This window comes from Saccopteryx bilineata, chromosome 5, assembly GCF_036850765.1.
Source record: "Saccopteryx bilineata isolate mSacBil1 chromosome 5, mSacBil1_pri_phased_curated, whole genome shotgun sequence".
Classification (NCBI taxonomy): Eukaryota; Metazoa; Chordata; class Mammalia; order Chiroptera; family Emballonuridae; genus Saccopteryx; species Saccopteryx bilineata.
In genome coordinates this window covers 192,980,911-193,003,210 of record NC_089494.1, presented here as the reverse complement: position 1 = coordinate 193,003,210, position 22,300 = coordinate 192,980,911, and the positions used below count along the sequence as shown (strand labels likewise).

The following is a 22,300-nucleotide window of genomic DNA, read 5'->3' as shown; positions in this document are numbered from 1 at the left end:
TTGCATATTACAGTTTTATTTGTTTTCAGTCACCCCTTTCCATTAGCTGCATGAAGAGCAGAGTCAGGAACATCTTTCCAGGTATCTTCTGTAAGCGTTTAGATTATTTGCAAACCAAGTCACAATTGCAGTCAAGATGCTGGTAGTTAAGAATGAAGAGATCAAGTAAGTAAAACCTTTACTGTAAAGTTGATTTTTTTAAAGTTTATGTCTCTTTGCAGTATTACATATTATGCTTGCAAATATTCAATAGTATATGATTTAAAAAGTTACTTTTCCTATGTGATTTTCATTCTAATGTTGAGTTTATAGTACTTTTACACTGTTTAATTTACAAATTCATTGGATATGACCTTTTTTGATTTTTAATTTGGTCAGTGTCTTGCTTATCCCCAACTAATTATAAACTCTTCAAAGATAGCATTTTATTTTCACTCTTTACATATCTTTTAAATTACTGTGGAATAGAAAACAGTGTTAAATGAAGTTATGTTTTCATTAAATAATTACCATGGGAAATTGTTCTCCCTTCTGAAAATAGAGTCATGATTTAAGGTTAAAAAAATTAACCTTAAGTATAAGGTTAAGAAAATTGCATGAATATAAGGTTAAGAAAATTGTGTTTATTCCTGTGGCCAATAGTTTCTTTGTTTCCTAAATAATCTGTACCTTGTTACTGGTACCAGAATTTATCCTCTAGGAGCTACAGCCATTTAGGGCCTGAAGTCACTAAGAATATATAAACACTATTGTACTAGTTTCCTGGGGCTGCTATAATAAATTCCCATAAACTGAGTTGCTTAAACAACTCAGTTTTTAAAATATTGATTTTTTAATTACAGTGTACATACAATATTATATTAGTTTCAGATGTATAACATAATGATTAAATATATATATTCTTTATGAAGTGATCACACCAATAAGTCTAGTAGCCACCTGACACCATACATAGTTATTGTAATATTATTGACTATATTCTCTATGCTGTACTTTATGTTCCTGTGACTATTTTTAAAACTGGCAATTGTTTACTTCTTAATCACTTTAACCTTTTTGACCCATCCCCAACTGGCAACCATCAACTTATTATCTGTATCTCTCAATTTGTTTCTGTTTTGCTTGTTTATTATTTATATTCCAGATATAAGTAAAATCATGTGGTATTTATTTTTCTCTGTCTGACTTATTTCACTTAGTGTAATGCCCTCTACATCCATCAATGTTGTTGCAAATGGTAAAATTTTATTATATTTTTTTTATGACTGAGTACTATATATTACATCTTTATCCATTCATCTATCAATAAAAACTTAGATTGCATCCATATCTTGGCTATTGTAAATAATGTTGCATATGTCTCTTCAAATTAGTGATAAACAATACAAATCTACTCTTCTGGAAGGTAGAAGTCTGAAATAAAGATGTTAGAAGGGTTGGTTCCTTCTGAGGGCAGTGAGGGAGAATTTACTTCTTTCCCCTCTTCTGGCTTCTAGGGATTTGCTACCACTATCTGATGTTCTTTGGCTTGTAAATGGCCATCTTCTCCTGGTGTCTTCATATTGTCTTCCCTTTCTGTGTGTTTGTCTTTCTATCCAAATGTCTCCTTCTGATAAAGACATAGTCTTATTAAATTAGGGTTTACCCTAATGACCTCATATTAATTTTATTATTTGCAAATAAGATCACATTCACAGGTACAGGGGTTAGAATTTCAACATCATTTTGGGGAGACACAATTCAACCAATAACAATTATTTTGTGAGAAGACTCCTTGATTTTATGGAGAACATCACCTAGATCATGCCAAAAGATTTAGATAACATCCTTGCCCATGTCTGACTCAGAGAGAAAGACATTTACACACCTTTTACCATGAATTCTAAAGACTCTTACCAGTTCCTGCTATTATTTTGTCACAGGATTTATGTCTGCTTGCTTGTTCCATAGTTTAAAGGACCATCAAATAGATCATCTCTAGATTCTCAGTAGCCCATGTTATGCATTAAACATTTTAAGTTACTTAAGTTTATTATTACATATTCCCTTGCTTATAGGTGGGAAATCACAAGGAAACTGCTCCAGGAACATCATAGTTATCTGGAAACAACAGAAAAAATAAGATGTTTCTAAAAAAAAATTCTAGCAGCTCAAGACTATGCTTTTCTTAAGAAGAACATATGTTGAATACCTGCAAAGGAAAGAAGAGGACAAACAAGTATTACATTCACTGGCTTTACTCAAATTCTGGCATCAGGCCTCAGTGATCTCAAGTTTTTAATACAGAACATACCTTGGATATGAAGTTGTTAAAAACTGTCTTACTGTAAATGCATGCACTTTGGGGTTTTCTCAAAGCTGTAACTGATGGACCAGATCTACTCCAGTCTCTCATCCCAAATCCTGCTGGTGACTAAGGGCAATTAAGATAAGGAGATGAAATGGTGGCATGTTAACTGACCCACATGAGTATGGGTCTCATTTGTGACATGTGCTAATCTCCTGCTAATGTGAACAGCAGAAGGATATTACCAAAGCTCAGATAAGATACTCTTCATTGGGGATTTGATTAACTAGAACTTTGTCCTGTAAATATACCGAAAAAAGCCCAGTGTTCACATCATTGTGGGAGATTTTAGAGGGCCAGGAAGAGAAAAAAAAAGAGGGGCTTAAGGTGTGTACTAGATTTATCAGGGAATCACTTCATAAATTATCTGAATGTCTAACCACTATGCTGTATACCTGAAACTAATAAAATATTGAATGTCAATGGTAATTGAAACATTTTTTTAATTTAAAATATGTAAAAACAAAAAAAGAGGGGTTTAACTTCAGGTATGATATCAGTGATTATTAGATTTATTTTTCTATGTTTTCAAAAAGAACTCAGTATTTTATACAAACCCATTCTGTCTAGAAATATATCATTTGTCTTTTCTGCCTGTCTATCATACCAATGATGCTAAAATATTTTCTAGGTAGTTTTAAGTGACATATGTTTGTACAGATATAAAAACAATGATGCTAATTTGCATCATCATAATATCAGCACAAATAAAGTATATTGGTTAAGAGCATGAAATTCAGAACCAGAAAGCCTGAATTTGACTAGCAACTTCACAACTTGGTAGTTGTGGACCCTGAGAAAAGCATTTAACTATACCTTGCCTCTCTTTTCTTCTTTGTAAAATGGGGCTAAAAATATACCTTTCTCATATAGTCATTGTGAGAATTAAATTACTTAATATACTTAGAATGACTTTACATCCTTATAAGTGTCTAGCAAAGTGTTGTATAATTAATATTATAAATATTAATTTAAAATATAATATATGCCCAGGTCTGTATTAAGCATTTATAAATTTTCAAGACGTGGTTTGAATTTTAATTTCAAGGAAATTATATCAAAATTTATGAACCAATCACATTAAAACACATGTGGTTGGAAAATAACGCTTAAAGAGAGTGTGTCATTATATCACAAGTGTTGTATTTGTTTTCAAAGATGACCACAGCCTTTTTTCTCTTCTCCTCCCATTTTTCTCTGCAGTGTGACTTTGTTGCCTGTCCCACCAAAATATAGAGACTATTTCTCTGATCTTTGAGCATGGGCTGGCCTTGTGACTTATTCAGACCATAGAATATGATAGAAATGATGCTATGTTGAGTATGAGAGTCCACATCTTAAGAGAAACTGCAGCTTCTACCATAATAGTCTACCCTAGGCTGACACAGAAGGAAATTGGTCTAGCCAACCAGAGGATGAGAGGTCAATTGAGAAAGATAGAGGTGCCCTAACCAACACCAGTATCACCTGTCAGATATGTGGGTGAGGTTGTCTTGGATCCTTATATCCTACTGTTGTTGAAAGCAACTGAGTTTGGAAGTAGTTATATAAATAAGTAACTGAAATTTCAGGTGATGCAAAGAAAATACAATTGCACTTTAGAAATTTAGAGAAAGGAGGTGGTTAATCAGAAAATGCTTCTTGAAAGATACAATATTTTAATAGGCTTTGGAAGATGTTTTAGTCTATTTGGGCTGCTATAACAAAATATCATAGATATTTTGGCTTGCAAACAACAGAAATATATTCCTCAGTGTTCTGGTCAAGTGAGTGACCCTCTTTCTGGTTTATAGCCAACCTCTTCTCACTGTGTCCTCATATGGTAGAAGATTTAGAGGTCTCTCTGGAAACTGCTTATTATATACTAATACCTCTCACAAGAATTCCACCCACATGTTGAGAACACCTTTCAAAGGTCCTACCTCATAATAGCATCACCTTTGGGGGTTATCATTCAATATATGACTTTTGGAGGGACACATTCAGACCATAACATTTTAAAATAAATAAGAAGGAAATAACTGGAGAAGTCAGTATGGAAGCTAAAGAAGTAGCATAAACAAATGAATTTGAGTGAACAATAATAAGTCATGTATGAATGTAATTAGGGGATCAAGAATGAGAACATGAGTGTCAGGAAGGAAATTAGACCAATTGACAAATAGGTTTTATGTTCAAGTGTAGTGAGAGAAAAGATTTATTTATAGGGTTAAGAAAATTATGGAAAGCTTTAAAAACTAGTCAGAAACACCAATGTGATTTTTTTTTCTTTTTGCTGCATTTTCTTTATTTCAAGCCACAGATCAACTTGGAGGGTTCATGCAGCAAGTGATTTACAAATAAAATTAGAGTCTATGAATGGAGTCATCACATTAAGAGACAGACTTGTTGGGAGTCTCTTGTTAGGTAAAGAGCTTGCATTGTTGGAATCCATGACTTGGTTTTATTTATGAGATATCTGACATGTACCTTGCTCCGATTAACATTACCATGCTACTCACTATAAAAAAGCCCAAGGGTAGACTACTGAAGATACTAGGATCACCACTTTCCGAAGACTGAGTTGTAACCCAACCCATTGACTTCATCACAGCTTTCTTCCAGACAGAATAACGAACTTCACTTTCTTCAGCATTGATCTTGGGATTAAACTGCTCCATTGTGAGGGTTGACAGATCCTCGGGTTCCAGACTCCAAATCCCAACTCCTTCTGCAGCCCCTGCTGCCATGGCGGCTCCCAGGGCAGTTGTTTCTGGCATAGAGGGCTTCACTACAGGAATACACAGAATATCTGCTTGTAGTTGCATAAGAATTTTGTTGTTGGTCATTCCTCCGTCTACCTGCAGGTGACTGAGTGGAATTCCACAGTCGCGGTTCATGGCATCCAAAATCTCTCGGGTTTGGAAACAAACAGCTTCTAATGCAGCAAAAGCTATATGGCTTTTATTGGTGAACTGAGTGAGACCACAGATAATCCCTCTTGCACTGGGCTCCCAGTAAGGTGCATATAACCCTGAAAACGCTGGGACAAAATAGCAGCCATAAGAAGTTCCTACTTTTTGAGCAAGTTTTTCAGTTTCCTCTGAGGATTTTATAATTCCAAGATTGTCTCTTAGCCAGCGAATAAGACCACCAGCTATAGCTACAGAACCTTCTAATGCGTAACAAATGGGTTTGTCTCTGCCAAGTTTGTAAGCCACTGTGGTCAGAAGGCCATTATCAGAAAATACACACTTATGACCAGTATTACACAGTAAGAAACAACCTGTTCCATACGTGTTTTTGGCTTGTCCATCCTGGAAGCACATCTGTCCCACCAATGCAGCAGATTGGTCCCCCAAGCACCCAGATATTGGCACACCTTCCAAGGATCCATCTTTCATTAGGCCATAAATCTCAGAACAACTCCGGACATTTGGAAGAACGTTCATTGGAATTTCAAAAAATTCACAGAGGTCTTTATCCCATTCCAGAGAATGAATGTTGAAGAGCATCGTCCTGCTTGCATTTGTTACATCTGTACAGTGGATACCTCCGTTAACTCCTCCTGTCAAATTCCAAATAAGCCAGGAATCCATGGTACCAAAAAGAGCTCTGTCTTCTTCAACAGCTTTTTGAACTGTTTCCACATTGTCAAGAATCCAGCGAAGTTTCACTGCACTGAAGTAAGTGCTAAGTGGCAGGCCTGTCTTGGACTTGACAAAGTTATTACTTGCTGGGATTCTCTTACCAAGATTCTCAACCGTGGACTGGGTTCTTAGATCAAGCCACACTACAGCATTGTAGAGAGGCTGTCCAGTTATCTTGTCCCAAACTACAGTGGTTTCCCTCTGGTTAGTGACACCAATAGCTTTTATGTTAGAAATGTCAATATTGAGCTGGTTAAGTTTCTCACATGTTTTATCTATACACTCATAGACAGACAGCAAAATTTCCTTAGGGTCTTGTTCCACCCATCCTTCTCTTGGGAACTGTTGTTTTATTTCCACTTGATGATGACTAAGTAGTTCGGCAGTTTTTGAATTGAAGACCAAAAAGCGTGTCGAGTTGGTGCCCTGGTCCACTGCCCCCACTAACAGCCCCAAAACTGCTTCCTTCGCTGCCGCTGCCATGAAACCAGCTTCCGGTGGGCTGGACGAAGCAGCCGGTTTCCCGGGTGACCGGTGACGTCATCAAGAGGGGAGGAGCAAGTGCAGAATGTGGAGAGCGAGGCTGCCCGTTAGAGGGCAGAACAGCAATGAAATTTAAAAAAATTACTACCTCTCTTAAAACGTTTTCTACTTTATGCTATTTCTTTATGCAACAAATATTTATTGAGTGGCTATTATGTGCTATATACTGTAATAAGTTTATTTACAGTGTCTTCCCCAGATTAATGTTCACTTCTAACCAGTGAATATGACCTTATTTGTAAATAGTATCTTTGCAGCAACAATGATGCAGGCAAGCTAGATCAGGTAGGAGCCCTAAATTCAATGACTGGTATCCTTACAAGATGAGAAAGATTTAGGGACAAAGAGAAACAGAGACAGATTATACAGGGAAGAAGGCCATGTGACAAAGGAGGCAGAGTTTGGAGTGTTGCAGCTACAGGACAAGCAATGCCAAAAGTAAGGAGAAATGCATGAAACATATTCTTTCTCAGAGCCTCCAGAAAGAACCAACCCCACTGACATCTTAATTTTGAGTTTCTTGCCATCAATATTGTGAAAGAATAAATTTCTGTTGTCTTAAACCACCTAATTTGTTGTAATTTGTTACACTAGCTCTAGGAAACTAATCAAAACTGTTCTAGATGTTGGAGATACAATAGGGAATAAACCAGATAAAAATGCTTCTAATTATCTTCATATGTTGTCTTTCTTCATAGACTGTAAGCTCCTTGAGAATCTCTTTCTCACTGATCTTTGTTTTTCATCAAGTTCCTTATACACTGTAGATGCTCAAAATATAAAAATTCAATGAGTACTGGGCTAGATAATGAGGGACATTTAAAAGAAGTTTTGACTTTGGGTGGTGGGTACACAATGCAATATACAAATGATATATATTAAAATTGTATACAAAAATTTAAAGAAAACTATATGATTAAAAACAAAATTATTGAATCAGCAGGGTGTAATCTCAGGACAGGTTCAATAGCAGATCCACTAATGATTAGCTGTGGCTGATCTTGAGCAGGTTGTTAACCTTTCTGACCCTTACTCTCACCATAAATGAAACAGGAATTCTAATATCTGCCTCAGAGTATTGGGTGAGAGGACTTCATAAGGCAACATAAAGTGCCAACATGATGGTTAGCTGCTAAATAAAGTGAGCTTTATCCCCCCCCCCCCTTCCTTGTAATGGTGAAGGGAAAACAGATTTTAGGGAGACTAACTTGCTGGTTGGAGAAAGAAAGAAATAAAGTAAAAGAGAAATATCCACCCAGATTCCTAGCGTAGTAGCCTCAGATACTGTCAGTGTTATTGCTACAGCCAGGGAAATTCAAGAGTTTGATTTCTAAGGCTGGAAGATAAGCTTGGTTTGGTTTGGGCTGAGGGGTAATAGAACCAACAAGTGATGCTTTATAGAATAAAATGAGGGTGTGGTGGAGGAGAGAGCTTGAAATGTAGATTAAACCATTATCAAAAGACAATAGCAACAAAAGTCATAGAAGTAGATAATTTCAATGAAGGAGAGAGTCTGAAGGAAAAAAAAACAAATGAGAGGGAAGAGCATAATGACTGTGTGTCTATTTTGATTATACAGTAGTCAGAATGACTCTAAAGTAGTTATACTATTTAAAAGAAAAAAGGGCAAGTCTCATGTGTGAGAATATCAGAGAAAAAGCTTTGCAGGTAGAAAAAGAGTGCAGGTGGCCCAAGGCGGGTGATCAAGGAGGGGTAGTGTTGGTAGATGAAGTTAGTGAGAAATTTGAGAGGTCATAGGAGTAGGCAGGAGCTAGATTATTTATAAGGTGTCTGAGGAGATTGGATTTACATATTAATTTATTTTGGATTTACTTTGAATGATGAGAATCCACTAGTGATTTTAAAGGAGTGGCATGACTTGATTTACATTTCAAAACCCCTCTGACTACCATGTAGGGAATTGTGGAGGAGGTTGTAGAAGAGTAGAGGAGAAACAAGAGACCAGGTAGAAGACCATAGTTTCATAACAATGTATAGTTGACTTTTGAACAAAGTTGGGGTTAGGGGTGCTGATCTGCTCATGCAGTAGAAATTCTCATATAACTTGACTCCCCAAAAACTTAATTCATAATAGCCTAATGTTGACTAGTAACATAATCAATTAACATATATTTTTTGTGTTATATCTATTGTGTACTGTATTCTTAAGATAAAGTAGGGTATAAGAAAAAATGTTATTAAGAAAATCATAAGGGAAAATATATTTACTGTACATATTGAAAAAAAAATGCCTGTATAAATAAAGCCATGTAGTTCAAATTCATGTTGTTCAGGCTCAACTGTGTATAAAAAGAAGTGATAATGTGAGATAGGTTTTGGAGGTAGACTCAATAAGACTTGCTTTATTGAAGGTGGAGCATAAAGGATAATACCTAGATTTTTTACTCAAACAACTGTGTGGATGGCTATACTACTTACTGGAGAAAATTGAGAGTGAAGCAAATTTGTAAAAACAGTTCAATAGTTCTGTTTGGACCATGTTAATTTTAACATATTTATCAGAAAATCTTATGGAGATATTAAGTAGGAGTTGCATATACAGTATAAATCATTAGTTTCAGAAAAAAGACCAAGTCTGGAGAAGTAACTTTGGGAAAATTCCTAAAATGCTAGATTTGAGGGAAGGCACCAATGAAGACTATGCAGGTAGAGAAGAAAAGGGGATCAGGCACAGTTCTGTGCAATACCAACATCTCATGTTAATCAGGAGATTAAAAATAAAAGACTTAGAAGGAATAAGCTGTGAAAGGAAAACCAGAAAACACATTTTTTCTTATTAAAACATAAATCACTTTCAAAAATAATGTAGCAAATGCTGATGATAAAATCTGGTAAAAACAAAAAAGTGACCATTGGACATGATCATATGAAGGTCATCAGTAAACTGATTGGAACAGGAGTGGTGAACTGGTGGCACAGAAAACCTGGAGAAAGGGTGTAAGGTCAAAAGGTGAAAGGTAGTGGCTGTGGACTACCATTTAAGGGAGAAGCTGTGCTGTCAGTGGGAGTTGAGAAATGAGGCAGAAGCTGGAACAGAAAGAGGGTCAAAATAGATTTATTTTGTTAAACAGAGGAAATACTCTACATGTTTTAGTTAAATGGCAATAATTCATTAGAGAAGCAGAAATAGTTGCAGGATACAAAGGAAGTAATCGCAGTAACAGAGTCTGTTGAAAGCAAAGGAAAGGACTATACCTAGAGCACAAGTGAAGAAACTGGACTTGGGTAACCAAAGAACACTACATATATTCATAAAAGGTGCAGATATAAGTAGACTGGCTATTTCAATTTATAAAGATGTGTGAGTATAGGAGTATGCTATGAAAATATGCATAAACAATTAGAAGCAGAGAGGTGCCTTAGGGCAAAAGTTCAGGGCCTTTCTGACCCTGTGCTGGAAACAGCAAAACAGCAGGATAAGATTTAGCAATAAGAAATGTTTAGGCTCTCACAACAGAGATTAAAAGTCAGCATGTTCCTTGTCCTTTACTTTACCCCTTGAAAATTTCTGCTGTTTCCTTGAGTATTGGCTAATAAATATCTGAGCAAGGCTGGGGATGGGGCTTCAGTCCTTTGGTCTGCTGACCAGGGCTGTTGCCTCCCTTCAACCCTCAGAGCATTCCATCTGGTCTCCAAGTAGTTCATTGTCACCGTGACACATGAGATATTACCTAATCTGTCTTTTTGTTTGTTTGTTTAATTATGAGGCAAGGTGGTCAGCTGAGAATGGGTTAGGGGAGAAATGTTATAGAAAGACTGAAGATAGTAATGCATGAAATAGTTATTTGGGAGAGTCATATATCCAGTAGAATTTCTGAGCAGTGTTGCATGCCCCTTTGAGTTTTGTAGCCATGTAATACATTCAGACCCAGTAATTGTATGTTTTTATCCAGAAGAAATTGGTTGTGGGCTTAGACTCACTGTATTAGCTGAGTTTAATTAGGACTGGGATTTTGCTAAGAGAATATGATGAAGAGAGAAATGAGAGAAATAGTTAAGCTTTTGACAACTGTTGTTTTAATGTTGCACATGGAATCTAGCTAAGGAGGGAAGTAAACACATGAAAGGAGTAATAGATAATAAAAAAGCTGTAGAATCTATGGACCAATGGCTTTAACAAGGTAGAAGAATAGTTGAGAAGGATGCCAAGTAGGAATACTAAAAAACAAAACAAAACAAAACAAAACTTTAAAAAGAAAGCAGTTGGGCATTTTTCATCTCTTTGTAGCTTAAAACAAAACATCTGAAGATATAGTGATATCATTTTCATATCAATGCTGAAATATAAGACATATGGAGATAAATTAACTGGCCAGACAAGACTAAAGGATACTTGACTGAAATTTAACAATCTAATAAGAAGCCATAATTTAGGATGTCAGTGTATTTTGGATTGTTAGGCCTTTTAAAAAGTGTAGAAAGCATTTTTCACTTTATAATTTTTGGCCTACAACCAAAACTCCTCATGGGCCATTCAATTACAAGTGAAATTTGGCCTTTCCCCAGCTCTTAGGTATTCTTTTGGCTCTCTGTGTTCTGAATGGGAGTAGAACACCTTTCCAGCTGAAAAGATTTACAATAACGTGTTTGGATTTTGTCCCATACTTATGTTTTCATCTTGATTATGAGATTAAAGGAAGTTGAAAGCCAAAATAATAGAAAGAGAAGTTTACATTGTGAGCCTTGCCAGTATCAAACTTCAGTTCAGTATTTGTGCAGTTTCTTTTCTTCTTACATCTGCATTGATTCTGATTCCTTTCTCAGCGAGGACACATTTTCATATAACAGCTTAAACAAAATGCTTTTTAAAGGGTTAACATTCTCCTCAGAGAAGACAGCCATATAAATGAGGAGGCCCTCCGTTCTCAATGTATAAATAGCTTCTCTCTCTTATTTCCTTCATGGCTATTTATAGAGCATGGGGAACTAGAAGACCGCCAATTTGTCATCCAATGTCATACGTTCCAGAAAAACTGAAATCACTAAAAGCTATCTCCATTTTGTCACTTGTAAAATCCAAACCATAATCTCTGTTCCTGGGCTCATAACCTGAGAGTCAGATAGATGATCTTGAATGGTTTTTCTGAATTTATATGGAGTTTTTACATCAACATGAGATTATGAGGAAGACATTGCACTATCTACAGAGTTGGTATTGAATTATTGAGCCCGATAACTTCATAAAATAAAACTATCTCATACAAAGTGTTTTTCTGTGTTTTCCTGTGTAAAGCAGAAATTGTCTCTTATCTTACAGTAAGAGTTGCAACTCACTTTCCTTTCTTTTTTCTGCTTACTTTGGCTTCTAAGGAATTTGAAGATTTTGATGCTTAATGCAAGTACTATATCCTCCACTTTTCAGAAGTTTACTGTTAAGCCACTTTATTATTATGAAAAACCTATATTAGTACCTGTTCTTGCTAACTGAAAAGAATTCAGAGGATTTTTACTTCTATGAAAAAAGGATGAAAAGTGAAAATAACAATCAGTTTTCATTTTGCAGTGAGATGCTTTTTTTGTTGTTTATTTTGCATCTCAAGCTGTGACAGTGGTCCCTACTAAGCTCTTTCCCCCGGAACTACAATCAGCATCAAGTCACCATAGCTTTGAACTGTGTCTGTGAGCATTTGTGCTTTATCTGTATTTATTTTGTGCATCTGTTAGCAAGACAGGTTCTAAGGTAATTACTTCTGTGCTTTATACCATTTTGCTTTACATAATGCTAATAGGAATGCTCTACTTTCAGGTAGTGGAAGAAACCTGTATTTTTTATTTCTCTGATAAAATTGAGTCTCTGATCCTCATCCTGAAATTTTATATTGTATAAATTATTTATTTTAACGTTTTCAAACATAAGCCATGAAACACTATTTTGGATAATAAAATTGGTAAAAACACAGAGTTTATAATTTGTATAATATAGGAATATAGGATCAAGGGTGCTATGTAAATTATATATCAATACTTAGTAACTAGCAGAGTTAGTACTAAAACTAAGGTTTTTCTCAATCTTAGCTTGGTTCAGGCTAAAATAAAACCTAGAAATTCATATTTGAAGTACCAATTGTGCTGTTTTAAACTTAATGTTATTGCCTGCAATTTGTTCTACATGAGTGAGACGTGTTCCCCCTGGCTCCACTCCAAGATCTAGGGTACTCTCTTTAATTTTCCAGTATTCACTAAACAATTAAATAAATCACAAGCTAAAACTGGACTTGAAAAGTCAATTATTTATTATCAATGTCAATGAGACTTTTTTTTTCTGGAATATGATACACATCCTATTTTGAAATCCTAGATATATTTGACGTTTTACATTGTAGTTTTTAACCACAATTATATTAATATGTTTAAGTTAAACCAGCGCATTTAGTATTTAATCAAAAAGTGCTGTATAAAACTGGCAAATTCTCTTCCTTCTCCAGCTTTAACACAGACACATACACACACACACACACACACACACACACGTGTGTGTGTGTGAATTTAACACAAATTTTTGTCATCAAGAAGGTTGGAAAACTGTCAGGGTGATTGAAGATGTGCAAATTGTCTTTCTTGTGAAAGTCAGACTTTCTTATGCGGATTCCCTAAGAGGCCTGTGGTGCCTCCGTGCCCTGTGTAAGCCTCATCTCACAAATCTTTTCTGGGATCCCTCCACCCCACGTGACACATTCCTGAACCACTGCTGTATTGAGATTACTTTTCTCAACAGTTAAACAACCCTTATTCTATAGTACTTTAAAATGATCTTGCTAATATCTAAAATAGACTGATTCATGTTTACAACTTTTCATTCTGTGCTCCCCAGTGAGGTAGGTGATAAATAGAAGAATAGCAACAGGAATGAAAATAACAAGGAAAAGGTAGAGCTAAAGTAGAAATTGAATAATTGCCTCTTAACATGTAATTTTTGTCCTGTCAATTATCCTGGTGAGTTGGAGGAAATAGGCCTTTGTGATGAGGGGTGTGGAGGTAGCAGTCTAGGGCTGGGTCTGCGGGCCACCTGAGGAATTCCTCTTCTGGCACTAGGCATGGTCTGAAAGGGTATTAAGCACAGGAAGAGGAGTTAGAGTTGATGACAGCTGATAGCAGTTAATTCAAGAAGAGCAAACAAAAGGCAATGAGAACAAATTGTGGTACATCAGGAAAAGGAAAAATTGATTTACATAGACAGTATTATCCCATTTGATGAGGAAAAACTCTCAACCTAGATGTTACTAGCTCCATTTTATAAAGGATGAGATAGAGGCATTATTCAAATGCACAGTAAGTCCACTTGGTTTAAAAGCCATGTTCGTTTTCCCGGTGTCTCAGCAGAAAGCCCAGAGGCCTAGATTCAAAAGTCAAAACTAGATCATATCTTTAGCTAATAACATCAAGAAGCATGGGATTAAGTGTGAGACAGTTCTGCAAATTTTAATCAGTTTGTAAATCTGTTTTTCATTGGTTCTCTGTATTGTATGTCCTTTGGGTTCTGACGTTTAATGTCATGCAGCTTTAACATTTGCAAAACTCCCAAATAACTTCAGTTAGACTTTGGTGTCCATAGTGTCTAATATTTTAGATCACAATGACACTTTTAACAAAACAAAATCAACAAAATGAGGTTTATATTTCTCTTCCTCTCTCTGAAAAAGAAACCACTCAGAATAAAAGTAAGTACCAGTCTCTATCTATGCTGCTCAATATGGTAGCCATGGCCCTTATGAGTCTGTTGAGCACTTCAAGTGTACCTGATTCAATTGAAATATGCTGTAAGTAGAAAGTGCACACCAGATTTTAAAGACCTTAGTTTGCAAAAGATGTATCTCAAGAATTTTATTGTTGGTTAGATGTAAAATATAAAAATTTGGATATATTTATGTATATAAAATATATCATTAAATTTAATTTCACTTGCTTCTTTTTACTCTTTTGGTGTGGTTACTGAAAAATTGAAAGTGACATCTCTGTCATCATGTTTCTATTGGATGGTGTTAGTCTATATTGTCCCCAACTCTATCTGTTCTGGGGCACATTTTATAATATATTTCAATTTTCCAAGTGTTTCTCAGTTCAGAAAATGCCTTGTTAAGTATTTAATACAAAATATATTCTCTCTCAAGGTGTATTTCAGTTTTTCATGTATTTCTCAATTTAGGGGATGCCCAGTTTTGTATTTCTAAGGACCTAGATATGGCAATATCTGACACTTTCCCTGTAAAACCGACAAATAAATTATAAAGAGGAATTTACTAAGGATATAGGTAAATGAAATAATTCGACCAAAGCAAATTGCTACATGTAAATAGTTAATATTTTAACTTGATGGACATTTTGGCTGGTGTTCATTTATTTCTCTTTTCTCTCATTCATTTATTCCACAGATGTTAACGAGGACTTCCTGGGAAAGATGCCTATTATGTAAGACTGTCCCAGACCACAGGGACTAAAAATGTTCAAAGAATGCAGGCCACACAGTCAGTTGCGGAAAATATTTTGACATACATTACTTATATTTGATCATCCTCAGCACATGGCTTTGAACTTTCATTTATGTATTTTTTTTAAAAAAGGAACTGCCTAATTTTTAAATGTATCTTTGTTTGTACAGGCTAGAAGACCTCTTTGTACATGTTAGACCTTTGTACAGGTTTAGAAGACACTGAATTTTATATTTTCATATAAGGAAATGTTCCCTAGGCTTTAAAACAACAACAAAAACTCCTTGAAATATTTTTGGCTCTGTTAAGGCTTATGTAATATTATAAAGGGATTGTTTGTATTCATTCTAATATTATGTTGGGATTCATTGTACCTTTGAGACTTGTCCATCATAAATGATACATCTGGTAATAAACTAAGATTTTCATCAACATATATAAACTCTCCTACCTCACGAGGTTCTTTTACCAAACTGGGTTTTTAACCTATATTTTCATATCTGTATTTCCTCAATGTGCTAAATAAAATAATTTTCAAGTATTATTTGAAGTGAAGAATAAAAACCACCAAGTATGATGAAATGGGTAGAGTTAAAAAAAAATCCATGTGCCTAAATTTACTGTTGAGAGACAATAAATTATTTTCTTTTAAAGGTTTGTTGTCAGAAAAATTTCAGGCTACTGTCCAAAGTAATCAAAGCACAAATCATAGTACTAGTCATCAAAACAAGTTACTATCACCTCAAAACAAATATCTGATACTTTCTTTGCATGTAGAAATAGATCCATTATGGCAAAACTTTCAATATCCTCATGAGTGACATCTCTCAGTACCCAGACCTCAGCCATGGTCGATGTTAAAGAAAATGGTTCAAGACTAGAACTGCTGAGATACTCAGTTTTATTTCTTCTTTCAATGACAAAAACATCTAATCAATATAAATTATTTCATAAAGTTTGGGCATGTAAATATATTTTTGTAAAAAAAATTAAATTTGATACTGACTCTAATCCTCTTGGACTTTAAAATTTTTCAGATACAAATTTTCCTTTGTTTCCTTTATTTTTTTGACAGAGACAGAGAGAGGGTCAAAGAGAGGGACAGATAGTGGCAGACAGGAAGGGAGAAAGATGAGAAGCATCAATTCTTTGTTGCAGCTCCTTAGTTGTTCATTGATTACTTTCTCATATGTGCCTAGACCATGGGGCTATAACAGAGTGAGTGACCCCTTGCTCAAGCCAGTAACCTTGGGCTCAAGCCAGTGACCTTTGGCCTCAAGCCAGCAACCATGGGGTCATGTCTAAAATCCATGCTCAAGCCAGCAACCCCACGCTCAAGCTGGTAAACCCACATTCAAGCTGGTAAACCCACACTCAAGCTGGCAATCTTGGGGTTTGGAACCTGGGTCCTCCGTATCCCATTCCAATTCCAATGCTCTGTCCATTGCGCCACTGCCTGGTCAGGCTCTTTTCTTTTCTTTTTTTTTTTTTTTTTTTTTTTTTGAGGATTGTTGTAATCTCTTGGGTTCAATCATTCGCTAACTTGACATTTTCATTTAGATATTTAATAGACATTTTAAATGCAATATGTCTGAAATTGAACTGTTTATTTTCCAAAATCCTTTTAGATTTCTACATCTCAGTTAATAACAACTTTATTTTTCTAATTGTTCAGGCCAAAAATCTTAGAGTCAAGCTTGATTTCTCTCTTTCCCTCATATACTCTGTAGTCAGTTTGCCGGAGATTTACGTAGGTTGTGTCTTCAGAATGTATCTACATCTTACTTTTGCCAATGTAATATATGGGTCCTAGCTATTATGATTTCATCAGAATTACTAAAATGCTTTACCCCTAGAGTCCCTTTATGACAGGGTAGATAGAGTGAAGCTGTTAAAACATTTGTCATATCTATGATTCCTCTGCTCAATATCTGGCAATGTCTCCCCATTTCACTGAGAATAGAAGCTACCAAAGCAAACTACAAGATCTTAGATGATCCACTTGACTCTTCCTTATTATTTCTGACTTCATTACCTAGCACACTTTCCATCATTGCCTATGCTTAAAGACTAAACCAGATACTGTCTCACCTTAAGGTCAAGGTCAGTTTACCTGTTGTTCTCTCTGCCTAGACAGCTCGCTCCCCCAGGTATCAGTGAAGCTAACTTTCTCACCTCCTTCGTATCATCGCTCAAATCTCATTCTCTCAGTGAGGCCTACTTTGCCCATTAGGTTAACCATCTGCTACTTCCTTCATATATTCTTAATCTCCCTTACACTACTTTATTATTTTTTGTTATATTTTTAGATTAAATGAGCTTAATAAGGACCTTTTAATTTTTTGAGATAATTTGACAGACTAAATAGCCAAAGAATAAGTAAACATACTTAGAGGAGGGACGAAGCTTTCTTCCACCCTCTTAGAGTGCCTGGCTGGGTCTGAAAATTTAACTAGCAAAGACAAATTAACAGAAGAAAAGTATATCCATTTATTTGATATATGTTTTATGCCAAATAGAAAACTTCATGAGGAAAGGAAGACCTTGGTTTCCTTTAAATGGATCTGGTTATTTTCATGCCAGGTGTAGCCAGCTAAGAAGGAATGTGAGAGGTTAAGAGATATGAAGGAAGTGTGGTAAATTAGGGGAGCTTAGCAAGGCTGTTTGTTTGGATTCTTCTTGGCATTCCTTTGTCTTTAGAGAGAAGCATGCTCCTTCTTCCCTACAGAGGGAGTGCACCTTTCACAAAAAGGTTTTATGACCTGTTCTCGGAAGAGTGTGGATGGGAGGTCAGAGTGACCTTCCTGTTTCTGCTGTCTTTTCAGACTCGTTCCACTTAAAATATTCAAATGCCAAAAGGACATATTTTAGCCCCATCACATATAAAGGAATTGAATACAAAAATTAACAGATTAATTATTCATATCTATATCTATTTCTATACACAAGAAGCACAGAATAAATGTTCTTTCTTTCCTTGTGGCTTTGGACACTTACCAGAATTGCTCATGTTCTTGAGAACTAATAGAAGACTTTATTTAGGTATTGACACGGTGGTGTGGGGTAGGGAAACAGACTAAGGAGTCTTGTCCCTCTGTCTTGGATCTATCGGTTTTGTTCACTAGCTTTGTAAACTCCAGCTCTAACCAAGCCTTGGTTTACTGTGAGATGGGATTGAACCTACTGATAGAATTGTATGTGATAATGAGTCAATGCTTATGCAAGATGTAGCACAATGCCTGGCACATTTTTGGCATTTAGTAAATAATAATTGTTATTACTATTTGAGAATTGGGATAGAAGGTAACTTAGATAATGTGTAAGGAGATAAAATATAGATGCTTTTTGTAGAACTCTCTGTTCCTTTAAAGGAGATAACTTTAAAAATAATTTTCATAGAGTTCTCAATAGAAAGCAGTAATTAAGGTAAGTAAACAAGGCCTAAGTAAGACTATTTGAACTCTTTAAATTGGCTAAGAGCCATCATAGATGAGACAAACTTTATTTATTTATTTTTTCTTTTCTTTTTAAGAGAGGCAGAGAGAGAGAGAGAGAGAGAGAGAGAGAGAGAGAGAGAGAGAGAGACAGGAAAATGGAGCTGCTCCTGTATGTGCTCTGTCCAGGGAACTGAATCCACAACCTCTGTGCTCCTAAGGATAGTTTCGATCTGAGTCTTCCCATCACCCAAACTATTTCCTGACATACTGTTAGTTAGTAAGTTATTAAAAAGGAATATTAAATCTTCTAATGCCATCAATGTGCCCATAATGTGGAGTTAGTACATTAAAAAACATTCTGAAGTATCAATGATAGATAATTTTGAAATGCATGTGAAGCAAGGGTGCTTCTTTACTTTAAAGTTTGTCTTGGCCCTGGCCACTTATTTAGCTCAGTCAGGTAAGAGTGTTCTCCCTAAACAACAAAGTCACAGGTTTGATCCCCAGTCAGGGCACACAGGAAGCAAGCAGTGAAAATGCACAACTGAGTGGAACAACAAATGATGCTTCCTTCCTTCTCCCCTCTCTCTCATCCTCTTGCTATCTCTCTAAAAATCAGTAGTTCCCCTTGAAGCTATACTAAATCATTCCATAACTATTTAATTGCTTTAATCTCTTTTTTTTTAATGGTTGTGTTTTAGCGCAATTCACTGAAGCAAATTATTGGTAATTAGCATAAAGCAAATTGATAAGGTAGTTGAACAAGTAAAAAAGAATTAGTGAGATGGCGGCATTTTGGTCATGCTTTCCTCACTAAGTAGTGAATCTTCTAGCACACTCTGCTCATTTTGAGGAATGCAGGAAAAACAGAGCAGGGTGTGACAGTTTATTATTTTGTTCACTTTGATATCCTAGCACCAAGTACTGGACAGAAAACATTGTGGGTAGTTTGGTGAAATACCATATTTCCCCATGTATAAGGTGCTCCAATGTATAAGACACATCTTAATTTTGAGGCCCAAAATTTGAAAAAAAAATATTACTAAAGGTATTGAACTCAAGTTTTGTTGGTCATAAAATTTATACAACTCATTACTGTCAAAACTCCCATGCAGTAGCTTCTCATCATCTGTGTCTGATGATGAATCACTGTCTTCATTTATTACCTCATCTTCAGTTCCATCTATGACATTTGAAATGCCATATTTCTTATATGACTTGACAACAATTTCAGTCTTGATATTATCCCAGGATCTTTTCACCTGGGTACAAACTTCTCCGATAGTTGGTTTCTTCTCTCTTCTAGCTGGTGTCAAATTGTCTACAACAATGAACACAAAAACAAACATGAAAAAGCGAGAAATTCAAGTAAAAAAACCCTACAACCACTGTATAAGATGCACTCAGTTTTTAGACCCCAAATTTTTTGAAAAATGGTGCATCTTATACATAGGGACATATGGTACTTGCTAAAGGAAGAAATAAATGCTAGATTGAAGAGTAGGCAAAGCCTAACAACACAAAGTGAAAGGTCATGTGTGTGAAACACTGAACTACTTTCCACCCCTTCTCCCTTTTCCTGTCAAGCAGAGCTTGAATTTCCTCCCTGCTCTATTCTCTATCAGCTGGGTCTCTGATATTTGCTTAATGTCCAATGTGATATAAATGTTGTCTTCTTGCCTCATAAATTGTTCTTCTGATGACCAACTCCAGACTTTTTTTTTCTCTTCTGTGCTACTTGAGCTCCCAGATAAAGAAGGTACCATCTGACTTGCAGAGACATAAATATATTAACTGAAAGGGGAAAATTTTATGGGAATTTTTATGTTTCCTAGAAGGATCATTCAAGATCCTTGAAAGGCTGCCTTACTAAAAAATTGAGAAGGCTACCTTCCATGCCTCACTAAATATCACTACCACTGGACCAGTGGTGGGATTCAAATAATTTCACAACTGGTTCTCTGCCCTAATGACTGTTTTAAGTATAAAAAAAAATATAGCGAAAGGTAGCTTATTATTTTATGTATTTAATACTTAAATAAGAACAATAAAAGAGGTATACAAAAGTAGATTATAAGAGTTTTAAAATATTAATTAAAATATCAAATAATACCTGTCAAAAACAATAAACCTGTTGTTTAAGATATTTCCATATTACTTCTTAAATGGCATCCTCACTTGTAATTTTTTTCACCTGTTAATGGAATGAACTTTACTACAGGCCCTTAGAATAGGCTGTTGCACAGATGAATGTTAAAAAAGAGTAAGGAATGTAAATTTGTGATTTCCACATTGGGCAGCTGCCCAGGTGCCCACTTTAGAAAGAACCCTGATTATAAGTGCCATTTTAACAACTGGTTCCCTGAACTCAACAAAAAATTAGATATGGGTCCTGCTGAATTAATGGAAACCAGCTGAATCCCACCACCACGCTAGGCACATTGTTTGTTTATGGCAGTTACCCCAACAGTATAAGTAAGCAATTATTCAGGATAAGTAAATAATTTCCACAAGAAACCTTAAGAGGAAAGCCATTCACAGTTTCTCAGTATTTTAACCTTAAGGAAAAAAAAATCTGTAAAAGATTATTCAATTTTACATGATATTCATTTATAAAAAATAGTATCCACTTACATAAGTTGCTTTGTATAGTTGTCTGCAGGGATGGACATCTTGGGGAATCAAGGATCAGTTTTTCAAACTGGCAGGCAAGCCTGCGTTATATGAGACAGTTTTCTCTCTAACCAGTTTGGTTTAATCCTGACCCCATTAAGCACCTGTCTTTCCTAAGCTTCACCAATATTGATTTGCCAAATGCCTTTCATAGTCGTCTGGCGCTACCAGATGTCAGAATTCCCTGCTGCTATCTCTAGTATTGATAGTCTTTCACTTGTGGTAAATATAGCTCTTGTTGATTCAGTTGGCTTGTTCTCTGAACATTTCAGGAGCTTGGGAAAGAGGTTGAACACGTACTAAAGAGTCCTGAGAGATTTGGTCACAGCTGGAAGATCGAGTGCCTGAAAAAGTCTGAGTAACCACAAAGCTTGCATCTTCTGCAAAATTTCCCTGTAAAGTGAAACCTTTATGCTTTTTTCATTCACGATACACTTTTTCTGCGTTTGCAAGGTGATGTGGGAGGCCAATGCTTATTTTCTGTGTCCCTTCATCATAAATTACTACTTTGAGAAATGTTAATCACAAACCTTTTTCTTTTTCCTTAACAAAATTTGCCTGGGTCATCCGTTCCTGCAGTGTTTTCAGTGTGTGTTTTTTGGATGATCTGCATCAGCATCGTGTGGGGCACTGATGAAAAATTCAGATTTTAGGGTTTGTCTCAGATTGTTTGAATCAGAATCCAATTCCTCAGCAACCACATTTCAAACGAGCTTCCTGAGTAATTCTTGGGCACACTCAATCTGAAACTAAAGGCTTATCTTATAATTCATGAGTTAGAATTCATGTCTATTTTGTTCCCTATTCAGCACAGAACACAATACCTGGCAGACAATATTGTTTTGTTTTATTTTCTAAATACAATATCCAATTAAATTTCAAATATCTACTTCATTTGTTTTTGAGAATCCTTCTAAATAATGGAAAGATAAATAAACTACATTCTGTGAAGCAAGAGACAGATAATCTTGTTTTGTAGATATATTTTCCACTTCTGTAAAATGATTGCTGAGAGTAGCTTATACTGCTTGCCAAGACCCTATTTTTGCAAGTGTTTTTCAATTTATAGCAGCAATTTTCAACCTATCACTTCTTTCCCTTTCTATTTTCTTTGTGAAAGAGAGAAAGAGGGAGAGGGAAGCATCACTACTTGTTCCACTTCCTTCTGCATTGATTGTTTCTCGTACCCTGGACTGGGGATCTGACTGGCTACCTTTGGCTCAA

At 35.7% G+C, this 22,300-nt stretch overlaps 1 pseudogene; it reads right to left on the bottom strand.

Annotated features, from left to right (window-relative positions):
* Window positions 1-3: 3 nt before the first annotated feature.
* On the bottom strand, window positions 4-21,188 carry LOC136337835 (glycerol kinase pseudogene; annotated as a pseudogene).
* Window positions 21,189-22,300: the final 1,112 nt, after the last annotated feature.